The sequence below is a fragment of the Petaurus breviceps genome, unplaced genomic scaffold, assembly GCF_028583685.1.
Source record: "Petaurus breviceps papuanus isolate PSGF00001 unplaced genomic scaffold, PetGlider_PUasm1.0 688, whole genome shotgun sequence".
NCBI classification, from domain to species: Eukaryota; Metazoa; Chordata; class Mammalia; order Diprotodontia; family Petauridae; genus Petaurus; species Petaurus breviceps.
The window spans coordinates 24,534,962-24,553,695 of record NW_027186457.1 but is presented as its reverse complement, the minus strand read 5'-3'; the positions used below and the strand labels follow the sequence as shown (position 1 = coordinate 24,553,695).

The 18,734-nt window shown below is 40.9% G+C and overlaps 1 pseudogene; it reads left to right on the top strand.

The window, feature by feature from the left end:
- The window catches only part of LOC138174219 (transmembrane protein 69-like), a 40,547-nt pseudogene extending 23,133 nt beyond the window's left edge, over positions 1-17,414 (top strand).
- The last annotated feature ends 1,320 nt before the right edge of the window (positions 17,415-18,734 follow it).

Below are 18,734 nucleotides of genomic sequence, written 5' to 3'. Positions count from 1 at the left end.
CCCAGGTCCTTTGGCTTCAAATCCACTTCTCTTTCCATTATGCCATTCTACTTTTCAATGTAGAGGTTGAAGTGGGGTGGGGTGGGGAGACGATAACCTTAGGCCAAGCAGCTTTTAATTTATATACACATGCACCTCCAGGTGCATATTAAACTAAACCAAAATTCTGCATATGCACCAAGTAGTAAAGATTTCCACAGCATAGTCATCATCTCCTACTGCAATATTAAGAGTTATCAGTCATATATAATACATTCACTTTCATAAACTGTATTTGTAAGGTGATCAGCAAGAAGAAATATTGGACTTTTCCTGCATACAGACACTCAAAACATATGAACTTGAACTTTCATCCACCTTCACTTTTCCATCGTTTTCCAGAAGTGGAGTGGGGGTCAGGGTGGGGGAGGTTCCCTAGTGGTCTTTTAGAGTCACTTTGATACAATGGTTGGGGAACACGATATTGCTACCCAATAGGGTCAAGTTTTGCTGGTACCTAATTTGGATTATCTATTTTTGGATGCACTCTATTCAGAAGTCCGAGAAGATTTCCATGATACCATGTAATAGTAGTAGTAGTTGTTGTTGTTGTTGTTGTTGTTGTTGTTGTAGTAGCAGCAGCAGCAGCAGTAGCAGTATAGTAGTAGTAGTAGTAATAGTAGTGGTAGTATAGTAGCAGTAATAATAGCAGTAATATAGTAGTGGAAACAATGTTGATCATAAATGATAAACAATAATAATAACATTGATATAGTACTTTAAGGTATGTAGAGCACTTTACAAATATTATCTCATTTGAGCTTCACAACAACCCTGGAATATAGATTGATTATTATTCCCATTTTACAGATGGGGAAACTGAGGCTGAGAGCTTAAAGGACTTGACCAGAGCCACACAGCTAGGAAGTATCTGAGGTGGAATTTAAACTCAAGATTTCCTCACTCCAGGCCTCTCAGTCTATCCACTGTGCCATCTAGCTACCTACATCACCAGGTGGAACATCTCCAAGGTGACTTTAAGCATGGATTGCCCTCTGAATAAAGTCATCAAAGAAAGGTATTAGAGACAGGACAGAATTTAGTAGATTTATCCCTCCCTATTCCATTAAGAGAAATGAAGGCTACTGGGTAAACCACAAATCAACTCTTCTCTTGGCAGTCCATGTTGTCTGATCCTTAACACATAAAACCACAGAGTTTCATTATAAAGATTCACTGTTATGTTGAAATTTGACACAAGATAGATCACTGACTGATTTTTAGTTTCATGCAGCTATCCACTTAGGAAAAACTAAATGGATGAGAAATTCTTATTTTACAGATTATTAAATGCAATCAGGAATTCAGCCCACAGAGCTAATATATTAACATGCATATCTTGAACACAGTGGATGAAAAATATGTTGGCTTCAGAACTGAATAATACCAAGGGGTGAAAAAGGTTGAGTTGATTCCTTTTGGGAAATGGTGTAGTGCTTCTAATGATGCCAAGTTTCTCCATGAAGCAAAAGTCCATATTTTTTACAATGGTCCTCTCTCCTATGTGTGGCTACAGGTCATAAGAAACCAAAGTGTTCAAAGAATTAAAGCTGTGGCCCCTTCACAAGAGGTGATTCCTGGAAGTGTGACAACACCAAGGAAGCACTGTGGGGGCAGCAGGCAGCAACTGAACCCCAACAAGAAGAAAAGCAAAGGAGAAGCAAGAGTTCTTCCCTGGTGCTTATTGGGCTGACCCAGAACCTGCAGCTGCTGAGCTGTATTCTTGGAAGGAGGGAGAGAGCAAACCAGGGGAAGCCTCTGGTCATTACAAAGCATCATGGCTCTGGTGGGTCTGTTGCCCCTTCATGAATTTCCCTGGGTGTCTGTGTTGTTGAGCATGCTTTGTGTCCTGGGGTTGAAGTGGATGGTGGAGCTTCCTGAGGCTTAAGGCACAGAGAAAAGAAAACAGTTTGAGTGGGAGGGGAATCTGTGGTAGGGTCAGCCACAGCTACACCCTCCATAGCCCTTATGTCTTTCCCCATCACCTCCAGATTGCCTATATTGGTGTCCACCAGGTTCTGGTAGTGCAGGCTGAAAGACCCTGACAATGAACCACATGGTAGGAGAAGTCACACCAGATTAACCTTGTTTCCTCTTTTTTTACAGGATTACTAAATAGACTAACCAACCAGGCTGATGTCATGGCATGATATCACTGAATTTCAGCAAGGAATTTGGCAAACTCCTGATATTCTTATAGATGAGAGATTGTATGCATTTAGCACTGATTGACTGGAATCAATAGGCTTGTTAAGCACCTACTGTGTGTTAGGCTATATTTGGATAAGGGTCTTGAATAAAGAACTTTAGGATTCTGTCTATTTCTCTGCTTTTTTCCAAGAACTTAGACAAAGACCTAGGCAGCATTCTATTCAAATGTATGATCCCAAACCAGGAAAGATACATCAAACAACTGAATCAACATCCCAAACGATGTTGAAAGGCTGGAACTGGAATCCGAGGTTAACCAGATGAAATTTAATAGGGATAACTCTGATTCTACTTTGATATCATTGCTGAGGCTCAGAGAAATGTGATGACCTATCCAAGCTCACACAACAAATTAGTGACAGGTAGGAGGTGTAGATCTATGGCTAGAAACAAGTCTCTTGAGTACCAGTCTAGTTCTCATCCTTAAGAAATCCTTATCTGCAACACTGGTCTTGTAAATCAGTCCCCATATAATAAAATTTTATTTCCTACTCCATTCCTTTGTATGAGTATCTCCCCAATGTCTGGAATACACTCCCTCCTCATCTATATTTCTCAGAATTCTCCACATTCTTTTAAAGCACAACTCAGATGCCATCACCTTCATGAAGCATTTCCTGAACCTGGTAATTGCTAATGCTCTCTCCCACTTGAAATCACTTTGTGTTTTCTTATCCCTCCAGTAAAATATAACCTCTTTGAGGCAGGAATTTTTTCAACTTCGTCTTTGTACCTTTAGTAGCTAACACAGTGCCTGGCGTATAATAAGTGCTTCATAAATGCTTGTTAAATTGAGCCAAATTGAAATTTTAAAAGTAAATAGAAATTAGACTCCTTCTTCTTTGCCCAAAGTCAGAATTAGGAGCAAAGAGTAGAAGTTACAAAGAGAAACAGTTGGATTCAATATAAGAAAAAGCTTCCTAATTATATTGCTAATTATATTCCCCCAACGGGGGAATGGGCTGCCTCAGAGGTCAGGGGGTTCCCTCTTATTGGAGGTCTTCAATCAAAGACTGGACAATCACTTCTCAGGCATGCTTTAGAGTGGATTTTTATTCACATGTGGGTTGTAATAAATGGCCACTGAGTTGTCTTCCAATTCTGAGGTTTGGTAATTATGTATTTGCAAGCTAACAAGATATGTAGGCTCCTTTGATTTTTTACATAGGCTAAAATTCCATAGAACATGTTGATGGCTTATGTCAATATCTATTCCTTTATCCATTTTTTCAATGCCAATAATTTGTTTAAGTACATGAAACCAAAGCTAATTTAGTCACATACCATATCTCCCATTTTGTTTCTTGGTTCCAATTTGGGGATCAGTTTTATCTTTGCTCAAACAAGTCAATGGTCTGTCTGGCTGTACAAAGACAGAGGATTAAGCAATTACTCTTGTACCATTAACCAGTAATTTCCTTCTCTTATGACATGTCTATTTCATTTTTGGTGACATTGTTTGTTGCTCACCATTTCCACCTTCTTTTTCCCTTGAAGAAAGAATTTGTGCAATAGAAATGTGAGAGTTAGTGTCATCAAGCTTTTGGTTTCTTCCATTTCTTAATCCTGAGCTATACATTACATATTTTTCTCAGTCCTCCAACCTTCAGATGTCTGATGAACTATTTCTTCCCATTGTAAGGTGCAATTCAAAAAGAACTAGATTTGGAGTCAGATGACTTGGATTCACCTACCAATTCTGCCATTTGCAACCTGTATGACTTTGGACAAGTCATTTACATCTATTCAATAAACATTTATTTAATCAGCTATTATGTGCCAGGCATTATTCTGAGAACTGAAGATAAATTAATTTTTTTTAAAAAAAGGACAGTCCCAGGGGTGGAGTCAAGATGGCTCGGTAGAAGCAGGACCACCCAGCTGCTCCAGCTTCCACCTTCCCCAATCCATGTAAAAAGCAGACTCTGAACAAACTTTGGAGCTGCAGAACCCACAAAATGACACAGAGAAGCTAATCTCCCGCTAAGGACAGCATGGCAGGCCGGCAGGAATAGGCCAGCACAGTGCTCTGGGCGCTGAGCCCAGCCCCACTCCGAGGCTTTAGCCCCAGGTCGGGTCTGACCAGTCACCAGCCAGAGGGACTCCAGATCAGCAGCAGCTGTGGCCCTTTCCAGATTTATCAACACACAGATGCAAAGGACAAAGTGAGAGGTCCGTGCAGTCTGGACTTTGGGACCCAGTAAATGGGAATGCATGGCTTTTGCCCCCAGGGAGAGAAGCCACTGAGATACCAGCACAGCCAGCCAGCGCCATGTGGCAGCATAAGCTCCTGGCCTGCAGAGTGTAGGGGGACCAAGCACCAGTCTGAGGGGTAATCGCTCTTGCTTTAACCTTCTTGGATCTAGATTGCAGTCTAGGGTGGAGGTCCTGGGGTGTGTGTCCAGCTAGCCAGAGCATGTGGAGACCTCAGAGAGGGCACCCAACTAATACCTCTGGCAACTGAGAAAACTCCAGCTTTTGGGACAAAATCTCCCCTGTCTGGTGGCAGAGTCCTACTGTGGCAAAAAGCCCAGGGGTCAAGTGACTGAGGGGCTATATGACCAGGCAAAGGAAACAAAGCAGACAGAAGATTCCAACATTAGACTCCTATTTTGGGGACAAAAAGGACCAATGCATGGAACAGGAGGAAGACAGTGAAGTCAGAACTCCTGCACCAAAAGCTTCAAAGGAAAATAAGAGCTGGTTACAGGCCATAGAGGACCTTAAGAAACAGATACGAGAAGTGGAGGAAAAATTGGGAAGAGAAATGAGAACCATGCAAGAAAATTACCAAATGAGAGTCAACAGCCTGACTGAGGAAAATCACACCTTAAAAAATAGACTAACTCAAATGGCAAAAGAGGCTCAAAAAGGCAATGAAGAGAAGAATGCCTTAAAAAGCCGAATTTGCCAGATGGAAAAAGAATCTCAAAAGCTCAATGAGGAGAATCATTGCTTCAGAATTAGATTGGAGAAAATGGAAGCTAATGACTTTATGAGAAATCAAGATGGTGTTAAATAGATCCAAACAAATGAAAGAATAGAAGGCAATGTGAAATATCTCATGGGAAAAAACCACTAACCTGGAAAATAGATCCAGGAGAGATAATTTAAAAATTATTGGACTACCTGAAAGCCATGATCAAAGTAAGAACCTAGAAATCATCCTCCAGGAAGTTCTCAAAGAAAACTGCCCTGATGTCTTAGAAGCAGAGGGCAAAATAAAGGTTGAAAGAACCCACCGATCACCTCCTGAAAAAGATCCCAAAAAAAAAACTCCTAGGAATATTATAGCCAGGTTCCACAATTCCCAGATTAAGGAGAGAATATTACAAGCAGCCAGGAAGAAACAATTTGAATATTGTGGAAACACAATCAGGATAACCCGGGATCTGGCAGCTTCTACACTACAGGGATCTACTACTACAGGGACCGAAGGGCTTGCAATATGATATTCCGGAGGTCAAAGGAGCTGGGATTAAAACCAAGAGTCACCTACCCAGCAAAACTGAGTATCATGTTTCAGGGGAAAATCTGGTCATTCAGTGGAATAGAGGACTTTCAAGCATTCTTGCTGAAAAAAACAAGAGTTGAATAGAAAATTTGACATTCAGATACAAGAAGCAAGAGAAGCATGAGAAGGTAAACAGGGAAAAGAAATCATAAGGAACTTATCAAAGTTGAACTATTAACATTCCTACATGGAAAAATGAAAATTTTAACTTATGAAACTTTTTTCAGTAGTTGAAGGGAATAGAAATATATATATATATATATATGTCTATATATGAGGGTATATGGGCATGTGAATACATGTGTGAATGTGTGTATACATGTTTACAGGTATACATAGATAGAGGGCACAGGACCAATTTAATAAGAAGGGATGATACTTAAAAGGTGAAATTAAGAGGTGAGAGAGGAATATAATGAGAGGAGATGGGGAGAGACAGAATGGGATAAACTATCTCATACAGAAGAGGCAAGGAAAAATGGTTACAATGGAGGGGAAGAATAGGAAGGCAAAAGGGAATTGGTCAATCTTATTCCCATTGAATTTGGCTTGAGGAGGGAATGAAATACACACTAAATAGGGTATCTCACCCTCCAGGAGAGTAGGGGGAAGGGGATGAGAGGGGGGATGATGGAAGGGAGGGTAGGCTGGGAGGGAGGGAAATTGGGAGCACCCACTTTTGAAAAGGGATGGGATCAAAGTAGAGAATACAACAAGTGGAAGGTGGGATAGGAGGGAGGGAAATATAGTCACTCTTTTACAATATATCTACTATGTTATTGTTTTGCATTAGCCACACATGTACAACCTATACAGAACTGCTTATCTTCACAGTAAGGGTGGGAGACAAGGGAAGAAGGGAATGAATCTGGAATTCAAAGTTTTAAAATCAAATACATACATACATACATATATATATACTATTATTAATACTATTTTACATGTAATTGGGAAATAATATATACAGTCACTGGGGCATAGAGATCCACTGGAAAAGTCGAAAGGTGTACGGGAGAAAATATGGGAGAGAGCAGATTGGAGGAGGGGATATCCTGTGGGGCTGCTATTTTGGGGTGGTGGGTAGGGGAAAAATGGGGAGAAAATTTGTAACTCAAAATCTGACAGAAATGAATGATGTAAATCAGAAGTTAATAAGCATTTGAAAAATGAGAAAGGACAGTCCCTGTCCTCAAGAATCTCTCCTCTAATGAGGAGAGCCAACACACAAAAGGAAGCAGGAAAGCACTAGAGAGGGGGACAACAGGGACTCCAGTGGAGGGGTTTCTTGTTCATGGAGTTGAAACAGGAAAAACAATAGATGCAGAGCGGAATGAGTTTCTGCTCGGATTCTGCCCTCTAGAAAGGAAGCCATTCAAATTACCCTCTAATAACTTTTTTAAATGCCTCAAAGTAAATTCTGTAGGGGCAGAAGTCACAAAAGGTGACAAAAGAGTGAGATAATTTTCTAGCCCAAGACAACTTAGAAGGTCAGCAGGAAAGATCTGTCTCACTGGGGAAAACAAAGGAGCAAAGTCTGATAAATTTTGTGCCCAACAAGCTAGCAGTGAGGCTCAGAAACCCTGTGTAAGCCAACAGCGAGACTCCAGGCCCCTGCAAAAGGCAGCCAGCAGTGGCCATGCCTGGTGCAGGCCAGCAGGAGGTCTTAGGGGCAACTGAATCTGTGGCAGCAATTTCTGGAGCTCTTAGCCCACAAACAGTAAGGTGGTCAGACAACTGGTCAGATTACAGGGGTCCTGTTGCATTGCCCATATCTGGATCCAGATTGCAGTCCTGGATCACAGTCCCAGGGAAAAGAGGAATACTAGTATACCACACCTTGCAGTCAAAAGGGAGTGAGGATCATGATCACAGTTCCCAGATGGAAAAGAGTGCTTGTAGTCATTCATAGATGAGAGGCACAGGTCAGGAGAATAGTAAAAATACCTCTCCTTAAACCATGCCATCTTCAAAGTATTGAAAACTTACAGACCTCCAGTACTAGCTCTGAAAACAGCTGCACAAAAACCTGAAGCTTGGGATAGTGGCTCCTCCACCCCAGGGGCAGAGCTCAACTTTAGCATCAAGTTAAAAGTTAAGAAATAGGCTGGGAAATTTAAGCAAACAACAAAAAAGAACCTGACCATAGAAAGTTAGGAAGATCAAAATACAAACACAGAAGAAGACAACAAAGTCAAAACTGCTACATCCAAAGCCTCAAAGAAAAATGTGCATTGCTCTCAGATCCAAAAAAGAATTCCTGGAAGAGCTCAAAAAGGATTTTAAACATCAACTATAAAGGAGGGCATTGGAAGGAGTTTGGTACTTTGCCCTCCAGCCTTCCAATCAGAGGAGAGAGAAAGCTGAGAGAAGTGGAATTAGTCTCAGCTTGAGTTAGCAGCATTGTGATAAGATTAGAGGTAACAAGCTTAACCTGGGAAGGGTATCTGGTTCTGTGGAATTGAAACCAGGGAGAGCAGCAAATGCAGATAGGCCTCAACCTCCTGGTCTTTAAAAGGAATGAGCTGAACCTAATGTCTTCTGAAGTCATTTCCAGGTCTAGGGCTATAAGCTTCTAAAATTTGTTGCTTTGTCTCTCCAAAGAGCACCTGTGAAGCAGCCTTCCATCATCCTTCCACTGTAACTTCCTGTTGTTTTCTGATTCTATTTACACTAAGAACATCAAAATTAATACAACTTCATCCTTCTAGCATTATGTCCTCTCATTGATCATTGAACAAGGATCTCACATTTAGCATATCAACCATTAGGTTACTATTTATTTGTTGTTATTATTGGTGTTCCGTTGTTTCCGATGTGTCTGACTCTTTGGGATTCCATTTGGGATTTTCTTGGCAAAGATACTGAAGTGGTTTGCCATTTCTTTCTCTAGCTCATTTTACAGATGAGGAAATTGAGGCAAACATGGTGAAGTGACCTGTCCTTGGTCACCAAACAAATAAGTGTCTGAGGCAAGATTTGCACTCAGAAAGATGAATCTTCCTGAGGCCAGACCCAGCACTCTATCCACTATAATACTATTTATAGTTTGTCTTTAAAACTGTATGATTCTTAGCATCCTTTTTATGACACTCCCATATTACTACAAAATCAGCTGCAGGATGAGTAAAGTCAGGGTCATTTTATACTTTTCTTTCATGAGATGCCATAGCCAAAGGATTCATTACCAAGGTTCCAGCCAGATGGAGAGTAACATCTCCATCCTTAGCTAGACTGGTCCTTGGACAACAGTCCCAGTCTGTCTGTCCCCATGGCCATCCTCCTAGTCTTTCTAACATGGTAGAACCTTCCAGATCCTGGGCTTTACTATCATAGTCATTACTTCCATGGTATGTTGAGGCAACAAAGAAGGGCTTTGATGAATAAGCTCATGAAAATTCAGTTACCGTATATTGTTGTATGTTACAGTTACCTATGTTAATATCTCATTCTCTCCTATTAGATAATAATGGCTAGGAGGGCAAAGACCATGTCTTATCTCAATATTATGTCTTTTCCAGTCCTTGACACAATGTTCCATTCAAAGAAGTCACTTAATAATATTTTGTGGTTGCTGTTTTGCATTTTATGAAATAAGTCAAAGTTTGGAACTTTAAATATTGAAGAAAAAGGCTAGAAGATAAAAAAGCTGTTTTCTGTCAGCATATTGTAGTTGTTTCTCCAAGTGTACTTTTATTTTGAAAGGAAATCATCTGAATCCTAAATCATTAGCTTCCAGAGTCATTCAAAACCAAATTGTCAGAAATGTTTCTATTATTAGCCATCAACAGCTGTCTGTCTCCTCCAAAGTTCTGTTGAAATCAGTGAAGGACTCCATTTGGGGACAAGATAAAGTCAAACTATATTGATGTGGAAGCATCACTTTCTCCCACAAAGAAAAGGAACATGGACCGTGGCCCCAGCAGTTTGTCTGGTTGCTACTAGAGTCCTAGAGGGGGAGTGAAGTATGAACACCACAGGACCGGTACACATGTAAGCACCCTTCTCTGCCTTTTCAATCCACCAGTCAGTCAATCAATCAACCCATAAGCATTTCCAGAGCAGTGGGTGGCAAATTAATGAGAGAGCACAAATGAGAATCACAGAGTACAGACAAGCATGGATAGGCTATGATCTGCATCATTAGAGGGAATAAATAAATCAATGAGATCATCCATCTGTTGGAGTAATGGTATATTGGATAATGGACCTTGAGCTAAGCTAGGCGGGAAGAGAGCAAGTAATCTAACCAAGCTAGGGTACAGACCACACTGTGAACACTCTCGATGGCTACTCCCCAGTTTGGCTATCAATATCCACTTAATCCTTTGTTATTCTGAATGACCAGTGCCATTTTTCTGATGCTAATATACATACAAAAGTAATACCTCTATAAATGGTGACAAAGAAAACTTGGTTTTCTATGCCTTTGCTTGAAATACTAAAAAGGTGGACTCTGAGTGTCTGATCTCCACTTCCTAAGAAGGGTAGGGTCAATGAATGCTGGTCATTATGGGCAATTAACAGGGCCTGAGAGATGGAGCCCTCTTGCGGAAAACCAGCATGGCTCAAGGCACAATCTTTGGGTGACACCAGGCTAACTGAAGACAGAATTAACTGCATGACCAAATTCAAGAGGCTAGATAGGAATAAGAAAGAGTTTCCAGAAGGAATCCAAAGGTGAAGAAGGCAGTGCAGAGGAACACACCATGAGGAGGTATCAGACAAATGAAGTGATCTCTCAATTGGACATGGTCTTTTATGGGAGAAATAGCATTGCACTCATGTCCCTTTGGGCCTGGATATCCTACCACGGGCACATCTACCCACCAAGGGGACATCGTGGAAAGATCAGGAAAACCAGGGCCAGTGAATGGAATGGAATGTTGGACATGGAGTCAGGAGGACCTAGGCTGGAATCTCCTTTTGTATGCTTACTAGCTGTGTGACAAAGGGAAAGAAACTTTCTCTGCCTCAATGTCTTCATCTGTAAAATGGGGATGTTAATTCCACTTATCTCACTGGGATATTGTGAAAATCAAATGGGATAATGAACATAGAGAGCTTTATAAACCTTGAAGGCCAATATCACTGTCTGTCATTATTAGTCATGTATTTCAAAGAAAGTGACCCAAAAATGCCCCCCCAAAATGGAAAAAGGGAGACTATGAAAGACCAAAGGTGCAACATAGAAAGGACAGCAGTAGAAAGAGTAATTCTTGGAAGAGAACAACAGGAGTGAGGGTCAGGATAGTATTTATTGTTTCTAGTGTCTACCTGTCTACCAAATACAGATTATCGGCTTTAAAAAAAAAAGGCAAAAATGAAGAGAAATGATATAAAATAGAAATAGGTGGAAAGCTAGTCCTGGCTGGTTCAAGTCTCATTTCTGACAGGTACCAGCCATCTGATGCAAGGGGCATGGAATTAACTGCCAGTCACAGCCCCACCCAATTCTCCCCTCAGTGACTATCTGAGAGGAAAAGTTGAAGAAAAGGTAGCTATATGCTTTGGGAGAGGAAGCTCCACATTGGGAGCTCCCAAAAAGGGAACTTGGAATTATAAAGTTGTAATATGTAATAACCTAAGATCCCCTTCCCTTACAATTGGATAATTCTACAACAATGTGATATTGTGAAAAGAAGGGACAAATCTAGAGTTAGAGAATTTGAATTCAAATTACCCATATGACCTTGAGTAAATAATTTCCTTTCTCTTAGTTTCTATTTCCTCCCCTGAGAAATGGAAAGGTTGGACTGGATGACTTCTAAGTTCCCTTCTATTTCTAAATCTACAATACCATGAAGCCATATTTCACATATGAGGTGGGCAGTTATGTGGCTCAGTGGATTAGAATGCCAACCCTAAAGTTGGGAGGGCCCCAAATTCAAATACAACCTCAGAAACTTACTAGCTTGTGACCCTGGGCAGGTCATTTAGCCCCATTTGCCTCAGTTTCCTCATCTGTAAAATGAGCTGGAGAAGGAGATGGCAAACCTCTCTGCCAAGAAAACCCCAAATGGGGTCTCAAAGAGTCAGACACAACTGAAACCACTCAGAAACAATAAACACATGGGGTTGGACATAACCTTTGCACTTCAGCTTAGTCTAACACCACATGACTTTAATGCCAGACTGCATGTGGTTCCCTATTCATGAGAGCTGCACAAATACTGAAAACCTCAGGCTCATTAGAGCATAGATTTATAGCTACAAGGGACCTTCATGGAGTCCAGTCTTCTTCATTTTGCAGAAAAGGAAACTGAAGGAGAGTAATAAAGCCATTTGCCAAATGTCACACAGAACATAAGGAACAAAACCAGAGTTTGAATCACTTGTTATTGTTGTTATTGTTTAGTCTTTTTCAGTCTTGTCCTTTTCTTAATGACCCAGTTCGGGGTTTTCTGGCAAAGATACCGGAATGGTTTGCTATTACCTTCTCTAGCTCATTTTATAAATGAGGAAACTAAGGCAGAGTTAAGTGACTTGCCTAAGGTCACACAGTTAGTAAGTGTCTGAGATTGGATCTGAACTCGGGAAGATGAGTCTTCCTGACTCCAGACCTGGTGCTCTATGCTTTATGGCACCACCTAGCTGCCCTTCAAATTAGTAACACTGAATAAATATTTATTGACTAATTAATTGAAACCAGGCCCTTCATTCACACTGGAAGAACTGGTTAGGACTTGAAAATCTCATACATATGACTTTTCTGTCACCCTAATGACAAAAGATGCACATAGAATACTTTTCCCCAAGTTACTCAATAAGTGTGAGAAGTCACTGTCCCAATATGTTAAATGAAGGAGTTGAAATGGATGATCCTTAAGGTAACTTCTATAGATAAACAAAAATGTCTGGGGTATTGCTTTGGAGTGAGAATGGTGGACATGGAAATTGCATAACTGGAAAGAACTCTTATTAAGCTAATATTAAAATCTTAGGATCTCTGAGTTGTAAGTAACCTTAGGAGCCAACCCAGGCCTAAAAAATCAAGCCCAACACAACATATCCATCAATTGTTCATTCAGCCTTTACTTGTAGGGGAGGACCGGAGAAGATGAAAGAGTCCACACTGATTCCAAGATTGATGTTCACTAAAACCCTCAGAGCTTTTATCAAGTGAAATTTCACATACAATTATATTAGATATATCCCTATGCATACATATATAGAATATATTTGAATCTTCTAGTCTTTATCTTCCATTTTTCTCAACATATTCTATGACACTTTTAAATGAGAACTTCTTCATCGTCAAAATTAATACTCTAAATTCATTTTCAATGCTCCAAACAAAAATCATTACCAAGTGTCTACTTCAGGCTTTAAGGTTGACATGTTAAATCCTACTAAGGTAATAATTTTGTTAGTTTTTTTTTTCTTCCTTATCAATGCCACTAGAAATTAATTCTCTATCATTTCTAATAATCAGCACTCTTGGCATTTTTCTGAAATAAAGATTACATTAGATAAAAATCACTTTACTTTTTTTTTTGCAAGACTGAGTAATAGGACAGTGGTGATAAGCCTGTCCCATGAGATGCTCTTCATAGATAAAGAAAACATAATTCCCCATTTATTTCTAATAACCAACTTGTGTCATAGGACCATAGATTTAAAGCCAAAAGGGGTCTTAGAAACCATGTGGTAAAACCCTCTTATTTTAGGCGGAATGTGAGTGACTTGCTGAAGGTGGCACAGGCAGTAAGTTTCGAACTCAGCTCTTCTCACTGCAGACCTAGTCCTCTCTCCTCTATGCTAGTCATTCTGGATTTTGTTCTCTTATTCATTTATTTCATAGGCAATGATGATGTGACGAATAGCATATATTTAGAACTTTAAGATTTGCATGATGTTTTAGATAGATTATTTCATTTGACCCTCACAATAATCTAATTTGAGAGAGGCCATTATTCTTCCCATTTGGCAGATGGGCAAAGTAAGACTGATGGAGGCGGAGTAACTTGCCCAGTTTCTGAGGCAGGATTAAAACCCAAGTCCTCCTGATTTCGAGATGAGTGTTTCATCCACTATGCACAATTGGGTGCAACCACCCCTATGCCACCATCCTATTTTGGTGCTATTGTTGTGGCACTTTTAACCCAACCTTTGCCTTCCCCACAGACCCCCACGGGAATACATCCTCTGAGTAATGAGTAGCTGCTTCTCCCAACATGACTGCTCTTGTGATCAGATGGTCCACTCCATTGTCTATCCTCCCACCCCAAACTGAATTTGCTTCAAGTGACTAGGTGGCACAGTGGCTTCAGACACTTAACACTTACTCGCCATGTGACCTTGGGCAAGTCACTTCACCCCAATTGCCCTCCAAAAAGCAAAAAAAAAATTGGGAGCAGCTAGATAGTACAGTGAATAGAGCAAAGGCCCTGGAGTCAGGAAGACCTGAGTTCAAATTCGGCCTCAAATACTTAACAAAAAAACTAGCCATGTGACCTTGGGCAAGTCACAACCCCAATTGCCCTCTGAAAAGCAAAAAAGAATTACTAGATTCATCCTCCTGATTTCAAATTTGAACTCAGACACTTACTAGCTATGTGACCCTGGGCAAGTCACTTGACCCTGTTTGCCTCAGTTTCCTCATCTATAAAATGAGCTGGAGAAGGAAATGGCAAATGAGTATGTTTGCCAAGAAAACCCAAATGGGGTCACAAAGAGTCAGGAAAGACTGAACAACATCCTACTTAAAACTCTGCTGCCAGAACTCAGGTTCCTTTGGAGATTTGGATATTCCCATGTCCCTTCTAACTATAAGAGCCATGATCTTACAACCCCATGGCCATTTCCACACCATCACAAGGTATCAAAGGAAGATGTTTGTAGAGATTCAGATTCATTTGTGGAAGTTCGGGCTTAGTGAGTTGTCCAGAGCACAAAGAAGTTAACACACACCAAATGAATGTACTATGGAACGTTCAGTCTGTCCAGTCTGACAAATTTCATGACTATTTAGGATTATCAGATGATCCAAAAAAATAATGAAAATCAGTATTGATCAAGAAGATGGACAATATGAATAGACCAATGACCAAGACTTTGGGAATCCCATTGCATTGAGAAAACTCCTGGTCTTCAGATTTCATTGTTAAAGGCTCAGTTTCAAGACACCTTCCCAAATCTTCAAGCAAAGCCATGATTTTGCCTCATGCTGTAGGACCAAACTCTAAAAAGTCACTTCTCCAAACAAACTGAGGCCCAAACCTTTCCAGAATGGCTTTTCCTTTTCCTCAATTTTCTCTACAATTCCTTATCTTTTAAGTGGCCAGCCAGATTTCTCATTTGCCTTTCATTTTCAAAGACACCACATCTGCCAGTGACAGAACCGAAATGTTCTCGTTGGCTGTACTTGGCATTGTCTCACAAGTGACATATTTTGGATCAGATTTTGTTTAGATGACAAAATGAAATCACTCAAAAGGAGCTCATTCTGGTCTATTGGGTAAATAATAATATGGTTTTCAAAAGAAAAATGTGTGAATACATATTTTCCTGACAGACTGAAATGCTTCAGAAGAGGCAGTTTTGTTCTCTTGGGGATATAATATGTAAGTGTGTGTTTTTAAAAAGCAAACTTCTTGAATGTGCACTTAGCCCAGCCACCCCAAAGGATCCAAGGTAGTGATTCCAAGATCTCAAATAAGTACTATCCATTTTGTAACTTTTTATTAAAACAAAATAGAAATAAAACAAGAATATAACCTACATTATGCATACATTTTTACGTAAACCTGTAATAGGGATATAGATAGGTACTAATCACACCTACCTAGAACCAAAAGGCATAAACAGAGGTTCAGAAATAATGGTGGGACATCCCTTTAATTTCCTGACAACAATTTTCCCTTCTCAGTTTCCCACATCAGCCTTCCCTTTGTGTTCTTAGTTAAAAGCCAAGCTTGACTGTAAGTCTCCTTTTGGTCCTACCTTGAATTCCCAATCATCTTAGCCAGGGAGACCAGCCAAGACGATGGAGTAGGAGGAAACAGAACAGTCCAACTCTTCCCCACAATTATTCCAACAAAGACCCAGAAAGAGAATCAAACTGAGGTGTGATCAGAAAATCCAAGGAAAAATAACAGTGAGTCATTTTTCCAGTCTAGGTCAGCATAGGGAAATGGACAGAAGACTGGGTACTGGGGATAGAACCTAGGCAGAAGGGTGCTATATGGAGCCTGCAGCAGGGACTGAAACAGGGCTTGCTGCTACATAGCAGAGTAATAGGCTACCTCAGATCCAGAAGGTACAGCAGAGAACAGGAACAGGAAACCACTGAGAGCTCTTTCACTCCTACCTCAGAGCTGGATCTCAGATCCAGTGTGGGCTGAGGATGGGTCCTGTGTCTGAGTGGCTGCCTCAGGGCAAGGAGCAGTTGTGGGTCTACAGCTGAGTAATCAGGGAAGGATGCTTAGAAACAGTTCTGACATTCTGAACCTAAAGACCCTTCTAGCAGGCTATCAGGGAACTGGGGTCAGCCATCCCTGAGATCTTTGAAGAACACAGTACTCAGTATCAGGAGAAACCAATACCAGGACCCCAGATAATACAAGTCAGGATGAAATAAGGGTCACACATACCTTCCAGAAGTACATAGAGCTTAGACCTTCTCACAAAGTCCTAACTTCAGAAGACTGAAAGAATGTGTATTTTTTTTAAATCCTGGCACAAAGAGTCATTATGATGACAGGGATTCCCAAGACACAAAATAGAATAACTCCAAAAAATCTACAAGCAAAGCCCCACCAAAAAAAAAAAAAAACAGCTTGGCTACAAGTCCAACTAGAATTCCCAGAAGAAATAAATCCCAAGGTTTTTTTAAGAGTTTAAATAATTTTATAAATTAAATGAGGGTGCAAGAGGAAAGAATTGGAGAAAATATGAGAATTTTTGCAGGGAAGACTTGGAAGGAAAATTAGTAGCTTAACATAAGAATCACAAAATCATAACCAAACAACAGATGGCTTAAAAACTAGACGGGATCAAATATCTTAGCTAGTTACACAGAACTCAAAAAGGTTAGTTGCTTGACGGAGAGCCCTCTCAGGAGAATGCTGAAGACACCTGAAAATATGGGGTAAAGGCTATCACACGTCTTCCTACTGCTTCAAGAAGATCCCTGTGGTCCCCCACCCCGCCCCAGGCCACCACCCACTCTCACATACCTGCCCAACATCCCAGAGCCAGCCCTCTACATTCCTTTGACTGGATTGGTCCCCTTTGTGGCCCCATCCCTGATCATGATGATGACTGACACCCCTGTACCCATACTGGCACTTACTTAGATGGCCTACAGAGCCTGTCTTTCCTGGGAAGGGTCAGGTGGGGATTCACTCTACCAGCAGACAGTCCAGTCAAAGCATATATCACAAATTTAGCCTGCTGTGGGGCACCACTGGTGCTTTTGTGGTCTGCCATCCTTATTTCTGAGGACTCACTGAAGCCATTGTCATGGCCCTCATGGGCTTTAGGGTGGCATTACCCAATGAAGTCTTCCTCCTGCCCCATTCTCCTAACTGGTTCAAAGCCTTGAGAATAGTAGTGACTCTTGTGGAACATTTTTTCATTTGTAATCACTTTGATAATTAAAGATTTTTATCCAGAAACTAGCCCAAAATGGCCAGGTCAGGCTGAGTGAAGCTCACTCTCCTGGCAGATTGTGAGCAGGCAGGCTCTTAAGAACCTCCCTCACATGCTCACAGAGGCTACTTCTTATTCCTCTTTTTAATTCCTGCATCTAGTGACTGCCTCTCTCTGGAGATCATGTCCTTTCGTTAGAGTTGCTTGAGGGAGGCAACTGCCATATGTGTCCATAGGCTCACAAGCTTATTTCTGCTATTTATAAGTGAATTGAAAAGAGTTTTTTAAAATAAAGACCACAAAGCATCTTTTGGCTAGGGCAGTGTGGACCCTTGGTGACCTGTTAGCACCTGAGATCCATGTTGCCACAGAATGCTCTTGGGAATTGCCCTTTGGCATGTATCCTTATGGTCATTGGAGCTGGGTGCTTGACCTGAATTCCTTCCTTATGGAATTCCTTCTTTCTGCCAGAAGGCAGGAGCATCGGGCTGTGTGTGGAAGGCCATAAAGCATCCCCAGAGCATCAAAGAGGCCATGGTTACCAAGGGGGAAAGTCACAAAACCTTAAGACCATTGGCCCTGGGCTTTCTTAGGAGAGGCAAAGGCTCTCAATTTGGTTCTCAAGTAATGGCCCTTCCTGTGAGGGGGAAAGGGAAATATTAGGTGTGTATGGAATACTTCACTACAGAATGATGCGTCCAGTTTTTTATTTTGGTAGAAATATATATGAAGTCTGGTTCTCATCAAACTCCAGAAATTCTTGTGGGGTTTCTGCAAGACCTGAGATCTGTCCATTTGCTAACAGAAACCCCAGACCAACAGCCTCATTGAGACATGTGAAGGACAGACAAGGGCCTTCCCTGAGGTGCTGTTTTCATCTAATGGCTTCTTTTTCACCCTGTCCTCACAGTGAACCAGAGGAATCTTCAGAGCTCCTAAGTCTCCAAAAAGGGCTGATGAAACAGGTAGCTGAGCAAAGCCTGGCATAAGACAGCTCGGTTGAGTGGGTAGTTCTTTAAGCAAATGGCACTAAAAAAAATTTAGGGACAAAGAATTGGAAATTGAGCAGATGCCCATCAACTGGGAAATGACTGAACAAGTTGTGGTATGTGAATGTCATGGAATACTATTGTTCCATAAGAAATGATGAGCAGGCAGATTTCCATAAACCTGGAAAGACTTACATGAACTGATGCTGAGTGAAGTGAGCAGAACCAGGAGAACATTGTAGGCAGTAACAGCAACATTGTGCGATGAATTTAGCTCTTCTTAGCAATACAATGATCCAAGACAATTCCAAAAGACTCCTGATGGAAAATGGCTATCCACATCCAGAAAAAGAACTATGGAGTTTGCATGCAGATCAGAGTATATACTA